Raw genomic sequence first — 16,472 nt, forward strand, 5'->3', positions numbered from 1 at the left:
TCAATACACAAGGCAAATGCCAACAGCTATAAAAGAGGAAATCGACAGTAACACAGTAATAGTGGGGGACTTTAACACCTCACTTACACCAATGGACAGATCATCAAATTAATAAGGAAACATAAACTTTAAATGACACAATAGAGCAGATAGATTTCATTGATATTTATATGACATTCCTTCCAAAAACAGAAGATTACACTTCTCAAATGCACAAGAACATTATCCAGGATAGATCACATCTTGGGTCACAAATCTAGCCTCAGAAAATTTAAGAAAATTGAAATCATATCAAGCATCTTTTCTGACAGCAACGTTATGAGATTGGAAATCAATTACAGGAAAAAAAACAGTTAAAAACACAAATACATGGAGACTAAATGCTGTACTACTAAATAACCAAGAGATCACTGAAGAAATCAAAGAAGAAATTAAAAATACCTAGAGACAAATAACAATGAAAACGGACAACCCAAAACCTATGGGATACAGCAAAAGCAGTTCTAAGAGGCAAGTTTATACCAATTCAATCACACCTGAAGAAACAAGAAAAATCTCAAATAAACAATCTAACCCTACACTTAAAACAGCTAGAGAGGGGCTTCCCTGGTGGCGCAGTGGTTGAGAGTCCGCCTGCCGATGCAGGGGACACGGGTTCGTGCCCCGGTCTGGGAAGATCCCACATGCCGCAGAGCGGCTGGGCCCGTGAGCCATGGCTGCTGAGCCTGTGCGTCCGGAGCCTGTGCTCCGCAAGGGGAGAGGCCACAACAGTGAGAGGCCCGCCTACCGCAAAAAAAAAAAAAAAAACAGCTAGAGAAAGAAGAACAAAGAAAACCCAAAGTCATTAGAAGGAAAGAAATCATAAACATAAGAGCAGAAATAAATGAAAAAGAAATGAAGAAAACAATAGCAAAGATCAATAAAACTAAAAGCTGGTTCTTTGAGAAGATAAACAAAATTGATAAACCCTTAACCAGACTCATGAAGAAAACAAGTGAGAGGATGCAAATCAATAAAATTAGAAAAGAAAAAGGAGAAATTACAACTGACACTTCAGGAATTCAAAGGATTATAAGAGACTACTAAAAACAACTATATGCCAATAAAATAGACAACCACGAAGAAATGGACAAATTCTTGGAAAGGTACAATTTTCCAAGACTGAACCAGGAAGAATTAGAAAATCTAAACAAACCTATCACAAGTAATGTAATAGAAATGGTAATTAAAAATCTTCCAACAAAGAAAATTCAAGGACCAGATGGCTTCACAGGTGAATTCTATCAAACATTTAGAGAAGAGCTTACACTGCTTCTTCTCAAACTCTTCCAAAAAATTGCAGAGAGAAACACTCCCAAATTCATTTTATGAAGCCACCATCACCCTGATACCAAAACCAGAAAAAGATATCACACACAAAAAAAGTTACAGGCTAATATCACTGATGAACATAGATACAAAAATCCTGAACAAAATACTAGCAAACAGAATCAAACAGCACATTAAAAGGATCACACACCAGGATCGAGTGGGATCTATCCCAGTGATGCAAGGATTCCTCAATATACACAAATCAATCAATGTGATACACCACATTAACAAATTAAGGAATAAAAACCATATGATCATCTCAATAGATGCAGAAATAGATTTTGACAAAATTCAACACCAAGTTATGATAAAAAGTCTCCAGAAAATAGGCATAGAGGGAACTTACCTCAACATAATAAAGGCCATATATGACAAACTGACAGCAAGCATCATACCACTCTTATTCAACATAGTTTTGGAAGTCCTAGCCACAGCAATCAGAGAAGAAAAAATGAATAAATAAAAGGAATAGAAATTGGAAAATAAGAAGTAAAACTCTCACTGTTTGCTGACAACATGATGCTATACATAGAAAATCCTAAAGATGCCACCAAAATACTACTAGAACTAATCAATGAATTTAGTAAGGTTCCAGGATACAAAATTATTGCACAGAAATCTCTGGCATTCCTATATACCAACAATGTAAAATCAGGAAGAGAAATTAAGGAAACACTCACATTTACCATTGCAACAAAAAGAATAAAATACTAGGAATAAAGCTGCCTAAGGAGGTGAAAGACTTATACTCAGAAAACTATAAAACACTTTTGAAAGAAATCAAAGATGACATAAACAGATGGAGAAATGAACTATGGTCTTGGATTGGAAGAATCAATATTGTGAAAATGACTATACTACCCAAAGCAATCTACACGTTCAATGCAATCCCTATCAAATTACCAATAGCATTCTTCACAGAATTAGAACAAAAAATCTTACAATTCGTATGGAAAAACAAAGGACCCTGAATAGCCAAAGCAATCTTGAGAAATAAAAACTGAGTTGGAGGAATCAGGCTCCCTGACTTCAAACAATAGCACAAAGCTAGAGTAATCAAGACAGTATGGTACTGGTACAAAAACAGAAATATAGATGAGTGGTACAGGGTAGAATGCCCCGAGATAACCCCATGCACATATAGGCATCTAATTTATGACAAAGGAGGCAAGAACATACAAGGGAGAAAAGAGCCTCTTCAATAAGTGGTGCTGAGAAAATTGGATAGCTACATGTAAAAGAATGAAATTAGAACACTGCCCAACAACATACACAAAAATAAACTCCAAATGGATTAAATATAAGACCAGACACTATAAAACTGTTAGAGTAAAACTTAGGAAAAACACTCTTTGACATAAACCACAGCAAGATCTTGTTTAACCCACCTCCTTGAGTAACAGAAATAAAAACATAAATAAACAAATGGGACTTAAGTAAACTTAAAGCTTTTGCACAACAAAGGAAACCATAAAGAAGACAAAGACAACCCTCTGGGGCTTCTGTGGTGGCGCAGTTGTTGAGAGTCCGCCTGCCAATGCAGGGGACGCAGGTTCATGCCCCGGTCCGGGAAGATCCCACATGCCGCGGAGTGCCTGGGCCCGTGAGCCATGGCCACTGAGCCTGCACGTCTGGAGCCTGTGCTCCACAATGGGAGAGACCACAACAGTGAGAGGCCCACGTACCTAAAAAAAAAAAAAAAAAGGTTGGGGACCACTGCTTTAGACTGAATGAGCCAGTGAGCTCTAGTCTGGCTCCCCTCTTTCCTTTTCTTTTTCTTTCTTTCTTCCTTTCTTTTCTTTCTCTCTCTCTCTCTCTCTTTCCTTTCTTTCTTTCTCTTTCCTTTCTTCCCCTTCCTTCCTCCCTTTCTTTCTTTTTTTCTTTTTCATTGTTTTTGCTTAAAAGAAGTACACCAAGGGCTTCCCTGGTGGCACAGTTGTTGAGAGTCTGCCTGCCAATGCAGGGGACACGGGTTCGTGCCCCGGTCTGGGAGGATCCCACGTGCCATGGAGCGGCTGGGCCTGTGCATCCGGAACCTGTGCTCCACAGTGGGAGGGGCCACAGCGGTGAGAGGCCCACATATTGCAAAAAAAAAAAAAAATACACCAAGGAAAATGAAAACAGTTTTCTTGGTAGGGCTCAATCTATTTAACTATAAATATTAGAATATACATAAGCTTTCCCAACATAATGAAATCAGTTTTTAAGTGTACAGTTATGTAATTTTGAGGATATTCGCATGGTTGTGCAGACAATCTCCAGAAATATTTGTATCTTGCAAAACTGAAATTCTGTACCCATTAAACTCCCATTCCATGTCTTATAGTCCTGACAGTATGAATCTGTTCCTAGCTTTACTTATGAAATTTATTTATCTGTAGCACTGATGTGATCTTACAAAGCGATCCATGACACTTTTCTCAATTTGTATATGCACTGCAGCAAGAAGGCTAATCCTCAGAGTGTGAAACCTCCTGAGTGACTGTCTCAAAAGCCTAAGTTACATAACCCACTGGATGTTTTGACATTTTAATACTAGATACAGGCATTTGACTAACTCCTTAAATATTCTGAATTATTTTTTCATTTCACAAATTTAATGAGGTTTACCATCACTAATAACAAGGCTATTGACTACAAGAATGTTGACTGTATTATTACTTATTATAGTCAACATTCTTAAGGAAACAAATTGCTCAAAAATAGGTTAAATAAATTGTAGTTGCATCAAAGATTATTTGAAAGGTGTAATAATGTGGAAATATGTTCATTATGTACTGTTGAGTGGAAAAAATCTGGTTACCAAATATGTAATTTGATCTCACTTTTAAAGAACAAAAATATGTATGTTTGAATATATGCATGTATGTGCATGTGTTGTATTTTATATAATATACACACATACCTTTACACACATATGTATACAGACATACAGCAGCATGGTAGAGCAATAGAGAGACACAGAGAAAAATAGAGAGAGGGGAAAGGAGAGGGAACTGTATCTCTACATTATTGACTCTCAGCTTAATTTAATGTATGGAGGAAAATGAACTAGAAAATAAAAACTGGAAGAAAACAAAATATTAACTATGATTGTCTTTGGGAAAAGACAATGTGGGTAATTTTTGCTATTTGCATTTTCTAGTTATTAAGAATTATATACTTACAGTACCTTTGTAATTTGTGTAGTGTTTTAAGTAAAAAAGTTTTATATCCAAATTTTCAGTGATTTTTAATAAAAGATATATCAACAAAATATGATTATTTCACCTTTAGCCCACAAATAAAACTCACACCATATCTTCTATCATTATGAAATACATTTGGGCACAGTCAATAAATAATATCACCCAATAAAATAAATCTTGTATGGTTCACTTTAATTAAACATTCCATGAAAATATGCTACTAAAAAGCAGACATTAAACACATCTCCTAAAATAATTCTTAAAACATCTTAAATCCAATACCAAGAATTTATTTGACACAAGTTAACATTATACAACCGTATGTAACACATGTTTCAAAATAACCAAATGACATGAAATTTTAAAGTAAAAAGAATTCAGAGAAGTCTTCAGTTAAATGTTACATAGTATTCATTATTTCTGTCAGCCAATGTACCTAGGAAGCAGGATAATTGATAGTATCTTTGCTTTGTGTAGAATGGAGGCATATGGGTTTAAATACTTTTTAATAGAGCACTATTGAAAACAGAGTCAAAATTAAATCAGGCAAATGTGTTTTCTGTATTAGTTTATTCTTGGGAGCTATTTTGACAAACGTCAATTTCTCCTATTTTGTAAAATACTTTTTCTCTACTTAGTCCATGATTCAGGATTTTAAAAATGTCAGTATTTCCCCACATTTTCAGTGACAGTGTAGGTGCACAAACAGCTCTGATCTGGTGGATAGTTATGGAGAAGGCTGTGAAAGAGCAAGGGCACATCTGAGAGGATAAAAATTAATGACATTAATAACGACCACAGTTACAAGAGTTAGAGCAAAAATTTTATCAGATTATCAAAATTGTGGAATGGTGGACAGTCTACAGCTGGGAAACCTGATACCTGAGTTGTCACTCTAGAATTCTTATGGTCATTTGTGTGATCTTGAGCAAGTCAGAGGCTTTGGAAATCAGTTTCTTCAATTTAGAAATAAGTCTGGACCAGGCTTGTTAAAATTCCTTTCAGATTCATAGTTATATCACTCTAAGGTACATATACCTTTGGACAGCTAAATACTATCAGGTACTGTTTTGGCAACATCAAAAATATCAGTTTCAATGCTATATAAAAAATAAATGAACTACTAACATTTTCAAAATGTGGTACAGTACAAACCACTGGAATATTGTTATGCCTGAACAGTTCTTATTTTCTTACATTAAGAAAAATTTAACCTCCTACAGATCTAAAATGCCATATTGTTTCTTTTTACTTATGTCACTGATTTTCTTGGTTATTATGAAACTTCATTTCTGAATAAAATTTTATTTTTTAGTATTATTATTTAAATTTCTAGGGGAATTATTTTCAGTAATCTTTTAAAATATTCATTAAATTCCTATTTACTTTAAGTGTCAGCATTCTTCAAGTGCTCAATACAGTTTACACAACTAGAAGTTTAATCTAAAAATCTATAGGTTTTTAGTGTCTTTAATTTGAATTAACAATCCCTCATACTATAACAAAAACTTAATGAAAGTTAATGATATTGATATCTGATAATTTCTAAGGAAATATGGGGAAAGCATACAATTTAAGTAGACAAATATATTCAGGAGAATATTATCTGGCTTGATTCTCCCCTTTGGATCTCAGAAAGTAAATAGCACTGTATTTTCATCCAGCTCCGAGAACTCAGCTTTATTTCTGCTATAAGCAAAGAGGTGATTTCACTCAACTAGACAATTCAATCAGCACAGCTTGCTGTAAACAGGAAATAATATATTATTTAGCGTAGTAAGATGAAAATCCCATTTGAGGGAAATGACTTGTTGGGTCTTTGCAAACACCTCAATTTCCCTTTTCATTGACCTCACAAGCAATGCTAAGGAATTAGTATTTAGATTTCTTTTTAGAAGGTCCCAAACACAGGTCACCTCTATATTTGAGTGCTACAACCTAGACTGGCGAGGAAAGCAGAGATTTCTTCTTATATGACAACCAAGTGAAATGTTAACTCATCATCATCAGCCTCATCCATGTTAACCTTCTCACAAACATGAGGTGGGGAAACAAACGGCTCAAGCTAGGAAGTAAGTGCAAACAATGAACATTTATTAAGCCTTTTCTTATGTGCCATATTCTTTATATTAATTAACTAACTTCAATTCTCACAACTCAGAGGTGATAATAGTTAATCCACTATGCATGATAAATTAGAAGAAATGTTCAGAATGCTTGTCAATATTTAATGTGATCTCACATTCATAAAAGTAGCTGTACATTTTTCTATTTTTCCTTTTACTTCCCTGGAATTTGCAAATATCTTTTAAGCTATGAATAGAATTCAATACAATAAATACTTACTCTTTTCTGTTTGGTACTGTGGGGGACACACAAATGAAATAAGGGAGGCCCTAAATCCCATACTGATACTGCTGGTAATTAGTTCAATTTCATGACAGATTCTCCTAGTTCCAGTAGTATAAAAAGGCTTTCAGTTTTAGTTATGAAATTTTAAATTTATCTGTAGCACTGATGTGATCTTACAAAGTGATCCACGACACCTTTCTTACCTTGCACATCCACTGCAGCAAGAAGGCTAATCCTCAGAGTGTGAAACCTCCCAAGTAACTGTCTGAAAGCCTAAGTTCCATAACTCGCTGGGTGCTCTGACATTCTAATACTAGACACGGGCATTTGACTAGCTCCTTAAATACTATGAATTCTTTTTTTCATTTGAAGATCTAATGAGGTTAACTGTCTCTAATAACAAACAGCTATTTCTTAAAGGAAAGATAATCTATGGATAACAATACATGATTTTAGGATCTGAGAAGTAAAATGTGTTTTTAAGGTTGATATAATACAGAGGTCTTGACAGAATTTACAATTCTCTGAGGTCACATGAGAGCATGAACATGAGCATCTGAATTCTAGAGGTAGAGAGACTTCATTAGCTCTAATCCCAGCTCACTCACATGCTAAATGTGTGGTAAGTTATTTGATTTCTCTGAGTATCAGTATTTTTATCTGCAAAATGAAGCTAATAACATGTACTCTGAATAGTTGTTGTAAAGACAAAAACTAATACTTGTAAAGATCTAGTAGAGAGGATACAACAGGTACTTCATAAATAGTAACTTTTTTCTCATCTATCATTGCATTGCATCATTGGCTGCAGTAGCATTTCAACTCTGAGGGCATATATTTGGTCTGTGATAAACTAGTTGACCAGTTCAAGTATGAGTCCGATTAATAAGGATATGCAGAGATAAAATAAAAAAATAGATTCTTTGGACATTTTCTACAAATTACCTTCCCATACAGCTGTCTTCTAAATATAAGGTAGATGACTCTGGATTAGCTAAGAGGACAAAAATTGCCATTATCATCTTTATGGCTTTAGTCTGGAAAATAAAAACAGCGATAATGACCTTGGACTCTTGTGGAATTTCCATAAGTAATGTATATAATTACCATGAAATGGACATCTTTTGATATCAATGAAATAGTAAAGTGAGATAGAATTTAGAAAGACACATTTCAGAGGTCTGCTCATTATAAAGCGCCTATGATTTTCACTTAAGCAGGAACGGATAAAGAATACTCATATTAAAACATATGTCAGGGCTTCCCTGGTGGTGCAGTGGTTGAGAGTCCGCCTGCCAATGCAAGGGGCACGGGTTCGTGCCCCGGTCCGGGAAGATCCCACATGCTGTGGAGCGGCTAGGACCATGAGCCATGGCCACTGAGCCTGCACATCCGGAGCCTGTGCTCTGCAATGGAAGAGGCCACAACAGTGAGAGGCCTGCGTACCACAAATATATATATATATATATATGGCAACATTCTTAAATAAAATGCCTCAGTGATTGGATGATTCTACTGAACTACTGCTTCAGTTGACCAAAATTCTAACTTGCACAGTGCAAATGCAACTACTTTGAACTAAAGATTCGTTTTAGAAGAAATAATATATGCATACTCCCCAGTGACCATTCATTTTAAAACCCGAATCTAGATGTGCAATCATTCGCAAAATCAATTATTTCTATGATTATGGTACCTAGATGGTTTTCTTTTTATATTGGAGAATAAACATACTAATAACATGAACAGGTTAGGGAAAGTGATCATGGATCATCAGACTATAAGAATTATCAGAACATGATAAAGGGTTATGTATTTCAATGGTAAAAGCAATCTGATTATTAGCTCTTCATTTGAAGTAGTTTATCTACAGTTCTAAAATGCTTTCAATGCTTTCACTGATTAAACTCTAAAGCATCTTTTTCATTGTCAGCAGAAGTGACTGGCATTTAATTAAAATAGACTCTTCTAACTATAAATAATTGAATTAATAGTTTTAAATTTAGATTGGCTAAAATTGATGAATTGATAAATAACTAAATAATGCAAGAGTAAGAATTATCAAGACACTTTTGAGAACACAGTTCTGCTTGGAGGGCTCCATGGAGGAAGTGCCTCATTTTCAAGAAAGGTATGATGTTTCTTTTGTTTTCGTTCAATTCTTTCCTTCTTTTCTTTTTTTTTTTCCTAAAGAGAAAATAGAAAACTATTTATATATAAATTTATATACAAATATGACCATTATTTTCATATCAAGTTGCTTGCTGAAGAACAAAATAATCATTATAAGGTATTTAAATGTCATTTGCTAGCTTAATTGGTTATAAAGTAATAGCAACTAGGGAATATTGCTAATTTATGAGTATACTATCAATAGGCATTAATGAACCACTTAATTTTTTAAATATTAAAAGTGATAATATTAAAAAGAATTATGTAAAATAGGAAAAAAAAAGACTGGTAATCCCATAATTCAAAGAGAATAATTATTAGAAGTTAGTGATGACTTTCTGAGAACAGAGTCTCAGAAATAAATTTACTGGGTGCAGAGGTTGAGTACGTGATGGCAGCAGAGGATACTTCACATTGTTTAAAAATATTGGAATATTGAGGTTCATGTTTCTTTGCTTGTTATTGAGCTTGAGCACATTTTCATTTCTTTAGTGCTTTTGTGAAATTTTTGCTCTCTTATTTGACTCTTCTAACTGTATGGGTATTGGTGCTTGTAATTTTTAGCAATTTACATATTTTCATATGATAAATATTATCCTTGCAGCATTTTATCTACATGTTTTAGTCATTATTTTTTTACCAAAATATTAATATTTCAACCATAGACAACTAAACTGTTTAAAGAGTAATATAGTCAAAATCTGCATACCCACTACCTGCCTTTTGAAATAAAACATGACCAATACTTGTGCAGCACTTGTACCCACTCCCTCACCATACCTGTTTTTTCTCCACCATCCAGAGATAACCATTACTGAATTTAGTGCTTATAGCTGCAGTGCATCCCTTAATACCTGTATCACACACATGTATTCATCGCCAAACAACAAATAATTTTGTTTTGCAGGGTTTTTGAGTTTATGCTAAAAGGTACCATGCTATATAATCTTTTGCATCTGTCTTTTATTTATGACCATATTTCTAAGATCCATCTATATGGAGCTGTAGCTCTAGTTCATTGATGCACAGAATTCCAGTATATCAACATATCACAGTTTACTAATCTATTTTTGTGTTGAAGACATGAAGTTCTAATGTTTTTTCCACACAAAGACAATGCGGCTGTAAATATCCCTGTTTGATTCCTTGTGCTTATAAGCCAAGATTTTCTCTCCAAGTATATGCCTAGGAGTGAAATTGCCAGTTTGTAGGGTATGAATATGTTCGACTTTGCTGGACAATAATGATTTATTCTCCAAAGTTGTAGAAAATTACCCTCCAGCCATCAAATATACTGGTTTCTAATTTTGTATTATTAATATGCTGTATTCTATTGTTTGGCATTTTATATTTAATGTTTAAATCTTTTGAAGTTTGTATTGCAGTAAAGTAATTGTTTGAAATGATTTTATGTCCAAATGTCACAAATAATCCCAACTGTTATTGCCTTGTATCCATTAATTTGTGTTCCTTTATTATATAATACATCCTTACAGGTAACAGGTTTTGAGGCTATTATTCTATTTGTACTATACTATAATTTGTGTTCATTCATTCAATGTTAAGCACTGAGATATTACTCTGGGTCAAGCAGTATACAGGGAGCCATGCATGAAGTGATTATAAAATACAAACACACAGGTTACTGTTCCTGTCCCTTAGGGAACTTTCAAAATAGATGGTTAATAAATAAGTACATAAACAACAGATAATTCCAAATTGTGTGAAATTCTGTGAAACATATAAACAAGCTGTTGTGATTGACAAAAAATGAAAGGAAGTACTTACTTTCAAAGAAAAGTGGATTCAGGGAAAGTCACTTTGAGACGTGATGGGTAAGAGGAGCCACTGGTGAAGTGCACTGAGGGGAGGGCACCCCATGCAGACAGAAGTGTGTGTGTGAGGACTCTGACAAGTGAGGCAAACTTGGGATGGGAGAGGAAGCCAGAGAGCCAGTGTGAATAAAGCCTGGCGGGAGATGGTAGCGGGGTCCCAGATGAGAATGACAAGGTATATGTGTAAGATCAGATGGGGCCTGGCAGGCCATGGTAACATTTAGAACACAGGTTTGGAAAAAAAAAAAAGAGTTGTCAACAGGTGATTTGGAGAAGAAAGGCAGAATGCTGAGAGGTAAACCGGGGAGGAACATGGCAGCAGAGGAGGAGGCAGCTCAAGTGGAAGGGGAAATCGACTGTGCAGAATGCCCAGAGGTCTAGGAAACAGGGCAGAAAAGAATACAAATCATAGGCTAGATGCTCTGGCAAAATCATAACTCTCAAAGTTTAGTTTCAGAAAAGGGATAAGATGGGGGTTTCCTGAGGAAGAAAAGGATATGAAGAACTAAGGAAGTGTAAACAAACTTTCCAGAAGTTCAGCTATTAAAAAAGATGAGGGGTTTCCCTGGTGGCGCAGTGGTTGAGAGTCTGCCTGCCAATGCAGGGGACACGGGTTTGTGCCCCGGTCCGGGAAGATCCCACATGCCGCAGAGCAGCTGGGCCCGTGAGCCATGGCCATTGAGCCTGTGCGTCCGTAGCCTGTGCTCCACAATGGGAGAGGCCACAACAGTGAGAGGCCTGTGTACCGCAAAAAAAAAAAAAAAAAAAGAAAAAAGAAAAAAAAAGATGAGGATCATAGCTGCAGGGAAATGAAGAATTAAGAGAGTTTATTTTTTATTAAGATTACTTACCCTGAGACTTGATGGGAATAATCCAGGAGGGTAGAAGAATGCAGATTCACAGGAGAGTGAAATGGTAGGTTCATATTTCATTGCTTGATTGGTACAGTCCTGCTTCATATTATTTTGAAAATATTATCTTCCATCGTCTCACATTTTTATTTTACCAGGTGAATTTTAGAACCATTTCATTTCCCTGCTATACTCCCTTCCAAGAAATGACTGAGTATCTGAGGATTAATATGAAATCTAAAAAATGATCTAGGAATACTTGAAATGTTAATAGCATTTGGCCTTTCATCCTGCAGCTTGGACTGTCTCTCTGTTTCTTCAAGTTTCTGCTAAAACTATAAAGTTTAGTGGTTTCCTTGTATTCCAAAGAGCAGTGGTGTCATGGAACACTTGGACAACCCTGCCTCTGCAGGCTGAATGGCACGGGAGGAGTGGTATTTTGGTAAATTATTAGGTGTCTATGCTTCTTTCATCAGTACATAAATGGAATTGATAATGTCACAAGAAGAATATGGTAATGTAAGTTTCCCTTAACATACAATTATTCACATATAACAAAAGGATTGAAGAGAGGTGTGAAATTTTCTTTTTGTCTTAACATTTTGCTCTTCATCATGAGAATGTTTTCATCCTTGCTATTTCTAATAAACAGAGAACCTCATTTCAGAATCCTAACTGAGAAAATAAAATCTGTAATTGGACCACGGTCAATCATCTTATTACTTTAGAGAGAGGCAGGCCCTCTAGCTAGATGAGAGAAAAGCAATGACCATACAGTGTCCTCAGAAACTGACTGAAAAAACCTCATTGTCCATTCCATTTAACATAGGGAGAAAGAGGAACTGGACGCAACCTTGAGTTTGCCGGTAGGTGCTAAAAAGTCAGGGCAGGAAATAGGCAAATAATTATCAACCTTAATATCAATTTACATGAATCAATGTTATCTTGAGTAATAATTAAAAGAGGTTTCTTAAAAAGTCCTTCTGTCTACTGTTTGTTGGGGGCTGAATCTTTTGCTTATTTTCTTATTAAATGTAACTATGAATTAATCTGGGAACCAGCTTGAAGAAGCATCTTACCTGATCTTTGGCTACAATTTTCACCTAAACCTGTGACCCATCAATTGCTCACTCCCAAAACTAGGTTTTACATCAAAATTTTGAGATGTTACTTTACATGAAAATTGAAGTAATTAGCTCTTCTTTATAGGGGTATTTTTCCATTCTCCCTGCAAACAAATTTCAATAAGAAATTGGTAAGATGGGGAATAGAGCTGTAACATGTTGTACATGGATATTTTTTTAGGTAGCACTGTATTGTAGGGATATATTGTATACCAAAGCAAGTTATTTTGTCTTAGGTCTTTGGTGAGTTTTTGTCTTCCAGAGGACTGATTAGAATGAGAAAGTGACTAGCCACTGTAATAAAACATTGTGTACCTAACTATGACTTAGTCACTAAGGAAATTCTATCTAATTTTCAGGACAATGTGAAAATAAAACTGAAAACTGAAACATTTACATTCAGTTACTACTCTAAAAGATACTAGCATAATTAGCATACATCCCCTTAATATAAGAAGATTTTTAATTTTTCTTAGAACAAAGCATTATTTAAGAGTTTAATCTAAGGAAATCATCATAGAATGCTACTATCCTCATTCAAACGACTGAACCAATTTTGATCGCCTTATTACTGTTTCTCTGCATGGATTTAGCATTATAGCAGTACTAAACTCAACACATAAACAACAATAAATTCTGTTTGTATTTTTATTAGGATTGCATTAAATTTGTAAATTACTTCAGGGAAAACTGACATCTTTATAGCATCATTATAAGATTGTTTCTATACAAGGACAGGTTTGTTCTAATTTCTCAGGTATTCATTTGTGTCCTTCAGAAGTTTTCTTTATATTGGTATTTCCTAAGTTTATTCCTAAATGTTACATCTTTTTATCCTATCTTTAAATAGCCTGATTTGGGTCCTGTGTGTGTCTCTAGCTACTACTGATTCTAAAATTTATGTGGAAAAAAAAAACAACCCAAGAATATTCAGAAATACTTTGAATGAAGAGTTATGAAGGGAGATTAACCCAAACATATATGAAAATATATAAAGTTCTGATGATGAAACAGTGTCATACTAGAATATGTACAGTGATAATGACCAATGGAACAGAAAGTTAAGAAACAAACAGACCTGAAAATATGGGAATGATCTAATGTATCATACAATAAAGACAGTACCTCAAATCAGTGGGTAAAAGATGTGCTGTTTTATGAAAGATGTATGTGGAAAAAATAAAGATGGAATCATATCTCCCATCATACACTAGGATAAATTCTAAGTAGAGCAAATGTTAAAATGTTAAATATTAAAATCATAAAGTTATTAGAAGAAAAATGGCAGCTTTGACTCTAAATTTTGGAGAAAGTCCTTTCATCTACACCTGAAAATCAGAAGCCATAAAAAAAGACTGATAGATTTGAAACCTGAAAATAAAATTAAATTCTTCATGGAATTAAATGATATAAGACTTCCCTGGTGGCACAGTGGTTAAGAATCCACCTGCCAATGCAGAGGACACGGGTTTGAGCCCTGGTCCAGAAAGATCCCACATGCTGTGGAGCAACTAAACCCATGTGCCACAACTATTGAACCTGTTCTCTAGAACCCGTGAGCCAGAGCTACTTAGTCCATGTGCCACAACTACTAAAGCCCATGCACCCTAGAGCCCATGCTTCACAATAAGAGAAGCCACTGCTATGAGAAGCCCACACATCACAATGAAGAGTAGCCACTGCTTGCCACAACTAGAGAAAGCCTGTGCGCAGTGAAGACCCAATACAGTGAAAAATAAATAATAAATAAATAAATTTCCTATAATAATGATATAAGCAAAGTTGAGAGACCAACAATACAATGGGAAAAAAATTGTAACTCATATCAGAAATGGTAGGCTAATTTCCCTAGTACCTAAAAAAGCTTCTAGAAATCAGTAAGAAAAAGACCAATGAAAAGTTCAGTTTATGAATTGACACTTTACAGGAAAAAAAAAATACAAATTATCTTCACACAAATGAAAGGATACTCAAGCTCAATCCTAACCAGAGAAATGCAAATAAAAAAGTACTCTGGATGACATTTTTTTAACTTGCTGATAGACATGAATTCAAAAAATTTGATAGGGCTTCCCTGGTGGCGCAGTGGTTGAGAGTCCACATGCCGATGCAGGGGACACGGGTTCGTGCCCCGGTCTGGGAAGATCCCACATGCCACGGAGCGGCTGGGCCCGTGAGCCATGGCCACTGAGCCTGCGTGTCCGGAGCCTGTGCTTCGCAACGGGAGAGGCCAAAACAGTGAGAGGCCCGTGTACAGCACACACACACACAAAAGTTGATAAGAAACCCAACTGGACCCTAAGCACTGTGGAGAAATTTTGCACTTTTTGATTGCTGAACATGTGAATGTGTTAACTATTCACATAAAGTACTTATGCATCTGAAATGTATTACTTATTTACTTATTCAAAAATAAATGAATAAAATACATATTTATATTGATATTTTAAAACAGAAAACAGTATTTTGCTTGCCGTCACTGAAAACTAACTATAAACATAAGTACATTGAAACAAAGAATATAAAGTCCCGTTAGATATCATTTCTCCCAACGTTCATACTTGATTGTTTTCATTAAAAAAACACTTAAATAAGACCTTCTCCTTGAGGTCATCAGAAAGGTCAAAAGAAAATAAAAAATGGAATAACTTTCTCATTAAATACAATTTTACTGTGTGTCAGGACCAAGTTCCACCTAAATTAACCTGGTATACCTTCAGTAATACACTTGTCAGTACACTTTTTTATAATTTTAAGTAGAAGAATCATTGCAAAGGACGAATGGGCATGACTGGTAAGTGACTAAATGTCGGGATGTAGGTAAGGAACATTATTATAACTAAAGTTTTAAGCCTGAGTGTTTTAAGGAATAGTAGAATCATTAATAGAAATGAGTAGATCAAATAAATTATGATATATGTAGGAGAGAATGAATTCAACAAGGTAGCTTCCAGGTAGAAATGGTCAGTAGTCATGGGACAAATAGAACTGGAATTAGGGACAGAAAAGTCAGAACAAGTACATTTAAAAGACACAGTGCATTAACAAATAACACCTACCAACCATTTTTCATATTCATCAAGAGCTTGTTTGTCTTTATCTTTTTTCTCAGCTCTTTTCAGTTCTTCTTTTCTTTTCTCATTTATTTTCTCTTTTTCCTTTTCCTTGAAAAAAGCTTCCTTTTTTTCATCCCTATGTATGATAGTCAAAACACTAGCAAGTTAAAGGAGAATATATAATAAAGATTCCCTAATGTGTCTTTGCAATAATGAGACTGAGTGCATTAGTAACATTCAAGTAAATGAATTTTAGAAAAGCCTAAAGTGTTACTAATTTAAGATCTATCAAAACATTTATTATTTTGGATTACCATTTTTCAACAGCAGTTATCTTTCCTTTTCTCAGCAACAGTTTCCTCCTCTTTCTGTTTCTTAGCTCTTTCATATTCTTTCTCTTTTTTACTTTTCTCTTTAAGATATTCCATCTTTTTCTCTTTCCATTTTTCAAAAGACTGAAAAAGTTCAGAGTTACTTTCTTATTTAATGTGAATATAATAAAATAGTAAAAACACAGTTAATC

General features: G+C 34.9%; 1 pseudogene across 1 annotated transcript in view; it reads right to left on the bottom strand.

Moving 5' to 3' along the window:
- Positions 1–8,408: 8,408 nt before the first annotated feature.
- The window catches only part of LOC308629389 (microtubule-associated protein 9-like), a 32,116-nt pseudogene continuing 24,052 nt past the window's right edge, over positions 8,409–16,472 (bottom strand). Inside the window, exons 11-13 of the transcript XR_014017854.1 lie at positions 16,264–16,404; positions 15,953–16,085; positions 8,409–9,098 (exon numbers count right to left, since the gene is read on the bottom strand). The product of XR_014017854.1 is annotated as a microtubule-associated protein 9-like (transcript). The remainder of the gene's footprint in view (positions 9,099–15,952; positions 16,086–16,263; positions 16,405–16,472) is intronic.

Source organism: Mesoplodon bidens (assembly GCF_964165515.1).
Source record: "Mesoplodon bidens genome assembly, chromosome: 1".
In the NCBI taxonomy this organism is placed as follows: Eukaryota; Metazoa; Chordata; class Mammalia; order Artiodactyla; family Ziphiidae; genus Mesoplodon; species Mesoplodon bidens.